General features: G+C 35.5%; 1 pseudogene; it reads left to right on the forward strand.

Annotated features, from left to right (window-relative positions):
* Positions 1–7,924: 7,924 nt before the first annotated feature.
* Positions 7,925–12,728, forward strand: part of LOC116861103 — a 33,752-nt pseudogene continuing 28,948 nt past the window's right edge.

A 12,728-nucleotide genomic window follows, 5' to 3' on the forward strand; every position in this document is an offset into this window, starting at 1 on the left:
GGGTTGCTCAGTTGGTTAAGCAACCAGCTCTTGATTTGGCCTCAGGTTGTATTCTTGGGGTCATGGGATTGCCCCGGCATCATACTCCCCACTCAGCGTGCAGTTGGTCTGCTTCTCTTCCTCTACTCCTCCCCCACTCTCTCTAAAATAATTTACTAACTAAAAATTCTTTTAAAAAATTGTATTCAAATGTTCTCTCAAAACAAGATAATTATGACATGTGCCATGAAAGGAGGGAGTGTGCTGATGTAAAATACAAGCATCTTCATTGTCTATAGAATCAAAGATAGCCCCAGAGCAGTTCAGGAGACTGTGGCTGCAAGTAGACAAAGCAGCAAAGAGGGTGGTAAGTGGACATACATGCCATATATTGATCTCCCTTCAGAGCCAATTTTTTCAAGAATTTATTTGTAGTCAGAATTAAGATGAATTGGTTGAGCAAATAATGTATATCCTCAATCAATTCCTTTTTAATTCAATGAGATTGTCACCATACCCTGGTAAGATGTTTCACAAGTGTTTTTTAAATGCAAAAATATTTGGGTGGGAATGATTATTTTTTTCAGTTTGAAGAATATAGAAGAATCAGGAGTGAACAATTTAAACCCAGTCTTTGCTGCCTTTGAGCAGAATATTGGGTATAAGAAAGAGAGAGAGAACAAAATAAAAAGAATTTTATGAGATATTTCCTGTTTGGTTGTGAATAGTCAAAGGCAACATGAAAAGACTAGTGTGAAATTCAGACTTCACGATTCTGAGTTGCTTTAATTTCAGTTTGATCTACCTGCCATAAAACATAGAACCTGACCATAAATGTAAATATACCTATTTCAGGCCAAGAACATTCATTCTGGCCTCAAGAGTTACTTTCTTGTCTGCAGTATCTTCAGCTGCCTGTGTCTTGAGAGGAAATAAAAAGGTGTCCCCAGGTTAAGATCCCAGAAAGGACTAGCTAGGAACCACATGTAAGATTCTAAGAAAAGGGGAGTCTGGGTTGTTGTAGACTCCAGTCACTGACTGCCCCATAAACCAGATAGCAGTATGCCCACAAAGATGATACCTAGCTCTTACCACTGCCTGGAAAGGTATGCAAAAATGTTGAAGCTATGGCTGAGAGTTAGGACCACAGGTGAAGTCTGACCCTCAGCTATGCAAAGTAAAACTACTTCGCAAAGTAAAACAATGGCTCAAAATCTACCTCTCTGGGCCCAGAATCTCTCTGCAACAGCTCCAAAAGTGGTTAATCCTGTTCCATGCCATATGTGGTACAACATGGAAATGTTCATGCCAAATAAGGTAAAAAATTAAACGGTTTCTAGACTAAATGTCAGGACTTGCCTGGGAACATGTCAGAAGAAAGTGAGCTAACCTCAGTGACTCCACTTCTAATAAAAAGAACTTTGAAGTAAGAAACCCATTGACTTACCTCTGCGATGAGGAAATGGCTTAAGCTAAGAAAGAGAAAAAAGAAATAAAAGTCCTGTTGATGTGACCTAATCATGTCCCCAGAAGGGTTAGAGATTTACCATCTTCCCTCTATGGAAAATGTGTAGCTCATTAAAATGTCTATAGGAAAGGATGCTGGGACATGGTTATGCACAAGAGCCCTGCAGTCATAATTTCCCCCTATCATGTAAGGATTCACTAAGACATCAGGAGCTTACCTTGACACTTTCCAAAACATTACCAATTAAATTCATCCTGATTATCCCATTGTAATGCAAGAGGCAGTAGAAAAACGTTATCTTTCAGTAATCACACAGAATTCAGAGAAATAACCTCAAGAGTAAGTCCCTTGAGTAACCGGCTCACAATATCATGGCGTCTATGGACTGAGCTCCAATGGGACACCAAGTGCCAGACATTATTGCACTGTGCTATTCTCACTCTAGTAAATGGTCCCTTTACAATTTTGAGCAGAAAAATTAATAATTCTATTCTTATTTATCACATCTACACTTAAACACTTTAATTGCCCTACAGAAGTAAAAAAGAATTGTTGCTCTATTGTTACTCAAAATAGGAGAGTCCCCACTTTTCTGTGGTTATCTAAGTCTCTGATCATGCTTATCAAGAATTCCCAAACTCTGCCTAAGAAATCTTCTCATTTCCCATATGTTTTTCTAGATCATTAAGCCCCAGTTTACTTGGAGTTCAGAGATGTTCGTGCACTCCTGAGCACAAAGAAAAACATTCTATTTCCAACCATATCTTTATATTCTATATATCCTCTGGCTCTTCTAATAATTTTAAATAAAATGGTCTCTCGGTTATCTAAAGTGTAATGTACCATTTGAAGACTATTTGTTTCCTGTTATAAGCTGTCAGCCCTTTAAAATTCACCCGTGGATTCTTTTCTTTCTTATACACATATTAATGTATTTGTAACTTAGCAAAAAACAATATAAACTCTTTCCTCCTTTTCCAAGTTGGTGTGCCACTGTTTAGATAAAGTTGATTTGCAACCACATAAATTTAGTAACAAATATCCAAGTAAAATAAAAGCACATAGCCATTAAGCTTATAGCTTGAGATAGATTTGATTTTTTGCAACCAACTTGCTGAAAGTGACTTTTTCTCCCATTAATTACTTATTTTGTTAAATAATAGATACTATCAGATAGTGAAAATCTACCAATTAACTGAATTGAACCACTAGCATATAAAGGTACTGTTTCCTTCACATCTGTGCTCTCAATGTCTCAATAATTGTTGGACAAATAATTGCATTTCTTAAAGCAGATAAGACAAGCATAGATTCCACAGTGCATTAAAAATTGTGTGCACCTAGTAATGTAAGATAGAGGGTATAATGGAAGATGTGAGCAGTTAATTAAATAAATATCTCTCCATCTAGTAAAGAAACCATCTCAGCAGTATGCAGGTAGCAGGAAATTAAAATGGAAAGAAGTGGGTAAACTAGAGAGATAATTAAAAAGTAAAATCTACAGAATTGTGTATAGGTTACATACAGTTGGTGAAAGAAAGGGCAGGATCTAGGATGGTGCATGCTTCATTTTGTGATATTGAGAATAGTGAGAAAGAGCCAAAAGCAGAGAAGCTTTTGACTTAGTTATCATGTGCTCATTTTGAAGTTGTTTTAATACACCCAGGTGGAGAAGTAAAACACATAGCTGAACATGAGACTATAGATAGAAAATACAAATCCAGGAGTCACCTGTAAATATATTCTACTTTAAATTATGATTAAGTCAAAATGTAGTTGCCATTCTCAAGAACCTACTAAGGAGAGAATTACAAAAAATCAGAAATTTGTCAAACAGGAGGGAAAGTGCTGGAATAGAAATGAGCTCAAGCTCAGAGACTTGACCACAACTTCAGGGTCCAATAATCCACAGTCTGTTGAAAGAGCAATACCACTGAAGCTGAACATTTCTTCTTTCTGTTTTGAGCAAATAGTTAAAATACTTTGATCTCTGCAAAATAAGGCATAACCATACCCATCTAACATACAGTTGTGTCTATTAAATACAATAGACTTTATGAATAAACCTTATTTAAAGTCAAATGCTTATGGTAGTGATCTAATTTTAATTTGGGTTGTTTAATATTACACTTTCCAGTTCATAGATGGTATAAAGGTTATGCAAATTTTTCAGGTCACACAGCTATTATGTCATGAAATGAGCATTCAAACTCAGGTTTGTCCTGAGTTTTAACACAACAGAGAGAAAGAAAGTTTATAAAAGAATATGTGGAAAAGGCCAGTGACAGCAAAAAAGGAATTAAGGGCATAAGAAATATAATCTTGAGATAACTGGCAGATATGATAGTTTGCATCTTCTGGAGCTGAAGATACTTGCCTAATTAGCTGAGGAATTCTGGCATGAAAAAGGCCTATGTTTAGGGTTTAACCTCAAGGTGGTGTCTTTAGGTTCAGAAGTATGCATCACAGGACAATGCTTGGAGAGGGGTGGCAGTCCAGAAAATGTTTCTGTTGTTCCACACAATGGACCCTAAGTCACAATGTCTAAGCATATTTTACTCAAATTAATATATAATGGGGTTATCTGGTTAGATTTTGCAAAACACTTAAACATTACTTATGGGAGAAAGCGGTATTGGAAAAATCAGCAAAGTCTCTCTTGAAACCTCATGATAAAAGACTTCATGTATGATTATTTCTCTGAGCTTCCCAGTGTGAAGCTCATAGCTGACCCTTGGTGTGATAGGAAACTCTCATCATTCCTGCAAGAAACATTTGGTTGAATCTTAGTAACTAGTTTTCTTCTTCTTCTTTTTTTTTTTTTTTGACCACTCCCCCTTTCTTTCCTGAAGTAGAAAAAAAGAATAGAGAATAAAATTGAACTGTGCAAGGACTGAGTTATAAAAATTTGATTCTTCAAACTGATAGTCACCAGAACAGAGGTGGGTGGGGGGATGGGTTAAATGGGTAATCGGCATTAGGGAGGGCACCTGTTTGTGATGAGCACTGGGTGCTGTACATAAGTGTAAATGACTAAATTCTACACCTGAAACTAATATTACAGTGTACGTTAACTAACTGGAACTTAGTAAAAACTAAAAACAAAAACAAAAACAAAAAACCTCAAAAGGGAAAAAAATAAAAATTTAATTCCTATCAGAACCCAAATTTAAGCATTCCCCAGGGCAGAGGGAATCTTTGTTACTATCTCATCTAAATGTTATACATTACTATAAAGGACATACAATTTAAAATACAGTGTTTTGGAGCACCTGGGTGGCTCAGTCAGTTGAGTGTCTGCCTTGGGCTCAGGTCATGATCCTACAGTCCTGGGATCGAGCCCTGCATCAGGCTCCTTGCTCAGCAATGAGCCTACTTCTCCCTCTCCTCCCCCCTGTGCTCTCTGTCACTCTCTCTCTCTCTCTCTCTCTCAAATAAAATCTAAATCAATCAATCAATCAAATACTGTGTTTTAAGCCCACAAAACATAAGAAGAGGACTTTATATTTTCATAAGTTTACCAAGGGAATGGGACTTTGGAAGCCAGTCAGTAGGCAGTCTCTCACAAACCTGGGGCATTTTTCCATTGGAAATGCATTACCCAGTTACCTTTTCTCTGCTCCATGGCAACATGAGTCCAAACAATCTGCCACCAACTCATTGTAGATTCTTAGACTCCTAGTTTCAACTCTGTATGCTTCTGTTTTCAACTCTGGAAAAAGAAAATGAAAATTGAAACAATTTCCACATATGCTTTAAAGAAAAACTAAAATCATTTCATTTTTAAAACTGCAAAGTTACTGTAACTCAATGAACTACACATTATATATAAATTGATGGGCCACAAATGAAGATTTTGCAAATGCTTTAGAAAGCTGTCTCTGAAGCAATAAAGTTATGACCATAATTTGGTTGTAATTTAATGAACTCCCTCACATTATCCAACTCTAAAAACATGAACATTTCCCTTTGGTCAGCACAGTAGTCCAACCAGAAAAATTCTAAGAAACATCCTTAAAAGTTATCCTTTCAGATGACATAATACCTAATTTTGAAGAATTTCCAAAAAATGCTTTTAGAATAATCCATCTTCAGAGCAGTACAACACTTGTAGTAGGTAATGGTGTTCTTCCTCCTTGGTGTTCAGAGGATAGACATAATTTATTCTGAAAATGCCAATTTCCCTGAATTGTGGATTCTTGCATACTCTAGAGAGAGGTCATGGTAGGTCTTCTGGGTACCAGGCACCATTACAGCCTAGGAAATTTCAGTATTATTTCTGGAAGTGCTCAACACAATTTGAACACACGCAGTCTTGCATGCACCCAGCCAGCCAGCTAGCCAATGAGCCCTCTGTCCATCTTGCCATGTTAACATGTCATTTAATGATTTCTCATTAGATTCTAAAATGTCCCGAAGGGTTTTTTTGTTTGTTTATTTTTTGTTTTTGTTTCTGTTTTTTACTTTTGTTGTTGTTGTTTCAAGTTTTTATTTAAATTTTAGTTAGGTGTGGTGCCTGGTGGCTCAGTCAGTTAGGCATATGCCTTTAGTTCAGGTCATGACCTTGAGGTCCAGGGATTGAGCCCCACATCAGACTCTCTGCTCAGCGGGGAGTCTGTTTCTCCCTCTCCCTCTGTGCTTGTATGCTCTCTTTCACTCTCTCTCTCACCTAAGAAATAATTTTTTTTTTTTTTAATTATAGTTAGTTAACATATAAGAGACTATTGGTTTCAGGTGTAGAATTTAGTGATTCATCATTTCTATACAACTCCTATTGCTCAACACAATAGGAGATTACTTTAATACCTATCACCTATTTAACCTATCCCCACCTCCCACCTACTTCTCCAGCAGCCCTCAGTTTGTTCTCTATTGTCAAAAGTCTCTTATGGTTGCCTCCCAAAGTTCTGTTTGTTAATAGCAACTTTAATAAACATACTAATGGGAAACAATGCAAATAACCAATAAGACTTCATATTTCCAGACAACAAAATATCACTTAAATAAAAAGGGGAAAATTATGCATACATCTTAACACAGTACAGGGCCCAGCATGATTTGTCTTAGCTTGCTTACTCAACTCCATTTGCCTGTGTTTAGTGTTGCTTTGTTTTGTTTTACATTTCTCACATTTTAATTTGTTCCTTATTTTGGAACATTTTTAACTGCCCTTACTTAACACAAAAATGTTTTTCTCAGTCTATCTATTCTTCACACTTTATTCCTTACACATACTCTTTCCATAGTACCAATCTGAAACAAATTTCTTTTTTGTCATGCTCTTTTTATTTTTTTAAGAGCATCTAAAAACAATTATAAAATTGTCCAATCTGTTTTTTTAATTCCTGGCTATGATCCTAGATTCTGAACTTTGAGATGGTGTCTTAACAATTATTAAAAAAAGTGCACTAGCATTTAATTGACTGACACATAGCAGTTGTGCAAAAAATACTCTTAAATGGGATAATCATTTTAATTTACCTTTCTATACTTGCATAATTTCCATCAAAATTTACTTCACATTTGAAATAATTTTATGTAAGCATATGATATTTAATAATCATATATACCTTATGTTATTAAAGACAGGTATCATGTCTTACTAATCTTTTAAACTTTCTATAGTAATAAATGCATACTGAATTAAATTGAGTAGTAAATGAATGAAACTGATTCAGGAGTTATTAAGCAAGATTTCATTCCGTGGTTATTTGAGTATCTATCTTTTAGCCTCTGCACCAAAAAATGAATATGTAGCAATGAACATGCTCTCAGGCATATGGGATAGCAGAAGAAAGATTACATCTATTGTAGAAAGTCAATACAATGTCATATTATCATGTAAAAAAAAGAACAAAAATTTAATCTAGACTCTAAAAAGACAAAAGAGCTATCTGAAATAGGAATGTTCACTCTGAGTTTGAAAAAAGAAGCAATCGAAAGATACGAGGAAAGAAAGTGAGGAACTGTGCAAGAAAAATATACAGAATGGACAAAATCTCAGAAAAAAAAATATATTAGTTTTCTGCAAGTAGCTTTGCAAGATCAGGGATAGAGGGGCCAGAAAGATAGTGTATGTATAAAAATGTAGATAAATACACAGGACTATAGGAAAACATGACAGATTAAGAGAATAAATTTATCAGCCACTTTCCATGATAGTAACTAAGGCATTTTAAAATTTTAATCAAAAAGCTCAAGGAGAAGGAAGAAAAAATTTTAGATTTAATATAAAATATAACAAATTTTGTTGACACATGACAAAGTAATTTTAAAAGTTATATAGGTATTCAGTAGGATGGAAAAAGTCAAGAAATTTTTGAAAACACAAAACAGTTCATTCACAAAAAAAATCATTCTACCATATTACTAAGACCTCTTAAAATAATAATCAAGAATTTGCAATATAAGAGCACTGATAACTAGATAGGTCAACAGAAGGAAGAAAAAACTTAGACACAAGAACATGCATCTACGATGTGTTACAAGTGCACAATGGAGATCAGTAAGGGATTTTTTTTTTTCTCCTTTAAATGAATAGTTCTAGTCCCATTGGATACATGAATAAAAATAAAATTGCTAAAAAGTTTGTTTGGAATGATGAAAAAGTCTGGAAATGGATGGAGATAATGGTTGCACAACATTGTGATTGTTTTTAGTATCACTAAATTATACAATTATAAATGTACATTTCTTATTTATATATACTTAATCTCAAAAATTTTATTTTGTATATTTTACTTTCATAAAAATAAAATTGCACAGCTATCAATAGTATGCCTAAAATACCTTATATAGCTATAAATCTGAGAGAAAATGCAATAAATACAACAAATACTAGAATTTATTATTACATCTTATTTATTAAGTAAGATTTTAAAAAATAATAAATAAAATGAGATTGAGACATTTAATGACAGAACAATCAAGAAATTCTGCCCATTAAAAAAGTTAAAGGAAAGCTATTTGACTTGATATTTATAACATAAGTACACAACAAATGACTTGTATCCAGCATACATAAACACATCCTAGAAATCAATACAAACATAAAATCCATAGGAAATATGTTCCAAATAATTAAATGTGTACTTTGGAAAATAAATCAATCAATAAAATAAAGGTCTTCAAGGGAAATATAATTTAAAATAAGAACATGGTTTCATTGCACATCTATCTATAATATTTACCAAAATTTAAAAGACTGACAACATGAGGGGCAGACAACAATGTGCAGCATCCATCAAAAATGTGATATAATAGTGTTGAGACTTACTATGACCATTTAGGAATTTTTTAGGCATTTTTTAGTATAGTTGAACATTGGTAAACATGATTGCCCAGTAATTCTATATCTGAGTCCTAGAAAAATGTGGCCACATATGCATAAGAATATACATGGACACTTTTATAGCAGGATTGTTAAAAACTATTAAAAACTGGAAAAGCCAGTTGTCTATCAAAAGTTGAAGGGATAGGATCTGTGATTCAAGGTGAAAATTAAGAAGGTCTTGAACTCACCTCCTCCCACAGACATACCAAATCTGTCACTACATATGAAACAATTCCCTCTAATATAAATCCAAGAACTAGCTAAATGATACTTACACATTGGGCAAAAGAAAGAAAACTCACATCAAAGATGGTAGGAAAGGCTGAAACAAAGTCATAAATCTCATCCTTGCCCTGGTGACCCACAGCTGGGGTGAAATTCACAACATCTAGGCTTTTCCTGATGACTGAAGTGTTTTAACCCCACATCAGACACCCCAAATTTTAAGACCTGCATCCAAAAGATGGACTTCTAAAACATCTACCTTTGAAAGCCAACAGGGTTTGCAACCATAAGATCCACAAGGTTTTCGTAAATAGAGAAGCATTTCTTAAATCATTGTAGCAGACTCACCCTGGCCATCCTCTCAGGAGACAGCACAAAGGCAGCTGCATGTAGTTTTCCTGCGAAAGGGACTCTGCTTATCTCAAAAGTTTTGGCATAACAGACAAGCATCTAATTTAACACATATCTAGAGACCAACTGAAATATTTTCTAAAGACTGAAAAGCTGAACAGACACCATGTTCATACTTTCCCTCTGTCTTACTCCAGGTCACATGTGTTTCATAGTTGTGGCCAGAGACACAGGTTTCTAATTAAGCACACACCCAAGAGCCAAGGGTCATTCTCTCCAGAGACTTTGGAGGACAGGTACCATCTTCACATTCTTCTTCTGCCTCACCACAGGGTACCAGTGTCTCCCAGAAAAGAGCTTATACTAATTCCAGAGTCCTAGTGTCTGCAGCTGCCACCCAAGGAGTACCCATTAATTGCCTGACTCTAGTGGCCAATGAGGCTTTTGTTTATGGTCCCTCAAGACTGAAACAAACAGAATAACACATTTTAACCAGCTACTACCTCAGGGCACAGCACAGAGGCAGCAGACAGAAATGGGGTCTTCCTATGAAAGAGGCCTATTAACTTACCTTCATAGCTGTAGTTTGAGCATGAGGCTTCTAATTAAACACACATCTAGGGATTAAACATACATTAATTAAACACACATCCAGAAACTGGGAAGGCCAGCAGACACCATCTTCATGTTCTCTTTCTGCTCTGCCTCAGGTTACCAGTGTCTTCAAGAAAGGAGTTTGTGTGGACAGTGGGTGACACAGTTTTTGTGGGTGCTTTCCAGAGGACACATCCCTTAATAGCCTGGTTCACTGGTCAGTGGGGCCAAGATGGTAGCAAACAAATAAACAGTTCATAACTGACTATCACCTCAGGAATTAGTGCAGAAGAGAGAGGAAAACATCCCTCTTAAGTCTTTCTTTGAAAGAATATTTGCATACTTTAAAAGATAATGCATGAAGGTCCAATTTTCAGTTAGCCTGAAGCAAGGTTCTCACTGAGATTCTCTCCTTTGGCACACGGAGTAGTCTTGGCATATCCCCAGCTACTGAGAGCAAGTAAATCAAAGTAAACTGCTTGGACAATTACAGTGGTTTGAGAGACAACCAAAGTTAGGGCAAGGTTGAATAATAAGATTCACCTTCTACATGAGGCCATTCCTCAGAAGACTACAGAAAAGGGCTGCTTTATCTAGTACACAGAAACAAACACAGATATTAAATAAAAATGAAAAACAATATAAAAGAATAGGTTCCCCAAAAAAGATTTTAAAAACCTCAGAAAATACCTTAATGAGATGGAAATAACTAATTAACGTGATAAGGGAGTTCATAAAGATGCTCAGAGGCCAGATGAACAATCCCTTTGATTCAATGAACTGAAAAATTCGATTCAAGACAGAGTGAGAATTTCAATAAAGAGATAGAGAATATGAAGAAGTACCAAACAGAAATCATAAAGAATAGAATGACTGCACTGAAAGAATACAATAAAGGGTTACAAGAGCAGTCTAGATGAAGCAGAAGAAAAGAGTTATGAGTTTGAAAACATGGCAGTGGAACCCATTCAATCATAGCAGAAAGAGAAAAAAACAAAAGATTAATAAAGAGTTAAAATAGCTTAAAGGATTGATGGAACAACATGAAGCAAGCCAACATTTACTTTATAGGATTCCCAAAAGGAAAAGAGAAGGACAAAATGGGCAGAAAACTTATTTGAAGAAATAATGTCTTAAACTTCCCAATGTGAGGAAGGAAACTAACATCCAGATCCAGGAAGTTCAGAGTTCTAAATAATATAAACCCAAAAAGGCTTTCACAAAGACATTGTGCTTAAATTGCCAAGAGTTAAAGGCAGAGAATCTTAAAAACAGCAAGAGAAAAATAATTTGTGGTAAGGAAACCCCCAAAAGACTATAGGTTGACTTTTTAGCAGAAACTTGACATGCCCCCAAAGAGTAGCATAATATATTCAAAGTGCAAGGAAAAAAAGAAAAATTTCCAACAAAAAATACTCTATCCAGAAATGTTGTCCTTCAGAATTGAAGGAGATATAAAAAGTATCTTCAAGCGAAAGTGGAAAAAAATTATCACCACTAGACTGACCTTACAATAAATTATATACAGACTATTTAAGCTGAAAGAAGGATGATAATTTGTAACAAAAGAAAAAAAATGGACGTGTAAATGTCACTAGGAAAGGTTACTATATAGAAAAAAAATAGTGAATTAATCACTTGTAAGTCTAGTATAAAGTTTAAATGAAAAATGTAGCAAGAATAACTAGAACTACATACTTTGTCTAGAAATATTCAAGGTAAAAAGATGTAAAGGGTAACATCAAAAACAAAAAAAAATGGAGGAATAAATCAAATATAGAGATTCAGAATGTATTCAAATTTATGTTGTTATTAACTTATGTAGTCTGTTATACTTACAAGTTGTTACAGATAAGACTCAATGTAACATCAAAGCAAAATCCTAAAAGATAGAAAGGACTCTAAGTATATCATGAAATAAAAATATCAAACCACAAAGAGAGAGCAGAATAAGAAAACAGGAGTTAGAAACTACAAAACATCCAGAAAACAATTAACAAAAAGGCAGTAAGTACAGGCTTATTAGTGATTATTTAAATGTAAATGGAGTAAATTGGACTTTAGAAAGAAAATAGTGGCTAAATGGGATAAAAAAATAAAAGATGCTGTTTATAAGAGCCTTGGAGTGGAAGATACTCCATACAAATGGAAAACAAATGAAAGCTGGGAAATGTTGATAGCAGACAAACAGATTTTGAAACAAGGACTGTAAAAACAGATTTGCCTCTCTGCTAGTGCCTGAACTGTGGTCTGCCCTCCCCTTGGGCTCTCTTAGCAGCCCCGCCAAGGGTGGTTGCAGACTTCACCTCTCCCTTCTCTCCCTGCTGAGCTACTTCCTCCTGGAGCTAGTGAAGTTCTAGAATATAGGTTGGGTTTGGTGGGGTAAGGTCCAAAGCCGATGACCAAGAAAGAATACTTGAGCCATCTTTGGTGCAAAATGGTGGTTTATTAAAGCAGGAGGACAGGACCCCTGGGCAGGAAAAGCTACTGCCCTGGGTTGTGAGAGGTAGCAGGTTAAGTACCATGGGGTTGGGGGAAGTAAGGAAAAGGGAGGTTTCAATAGAACTTTCATATGCTAAAAAGGACCTGCAAGATACTGGATACCAGAGGCCTTTCCAATACCAAGGTCCTTTTGACCTCTAGCAAGGTATTAACTTCAAGATGGGTGGGAGATTCCTAAAGAATGTCACAGATGATCCACCCAGGAGTGGCGGCTTAGGGGGTGGGGGGTGGGGGGTTGCAAGGTGTCAGCTTTTGCTTTGTTCTCAGCCAGCCTTC

Source organism: Lontra canadensis, unplaced genomic scaffold (genome assembly GCF_010015895.1).
Source record: "Lontra canadensis isolate GAN:19392208 unplaced genomic scaffold, GSC_riverotter_1.0 scaffold190, whole genome shotgun sequence".
Classification (NCBI taxonomy): Eukaryota; Metazoa; Chordata; class Mammalia; order Carnivora; family Mustelidae; genus Lontra; species Lontra canadensis.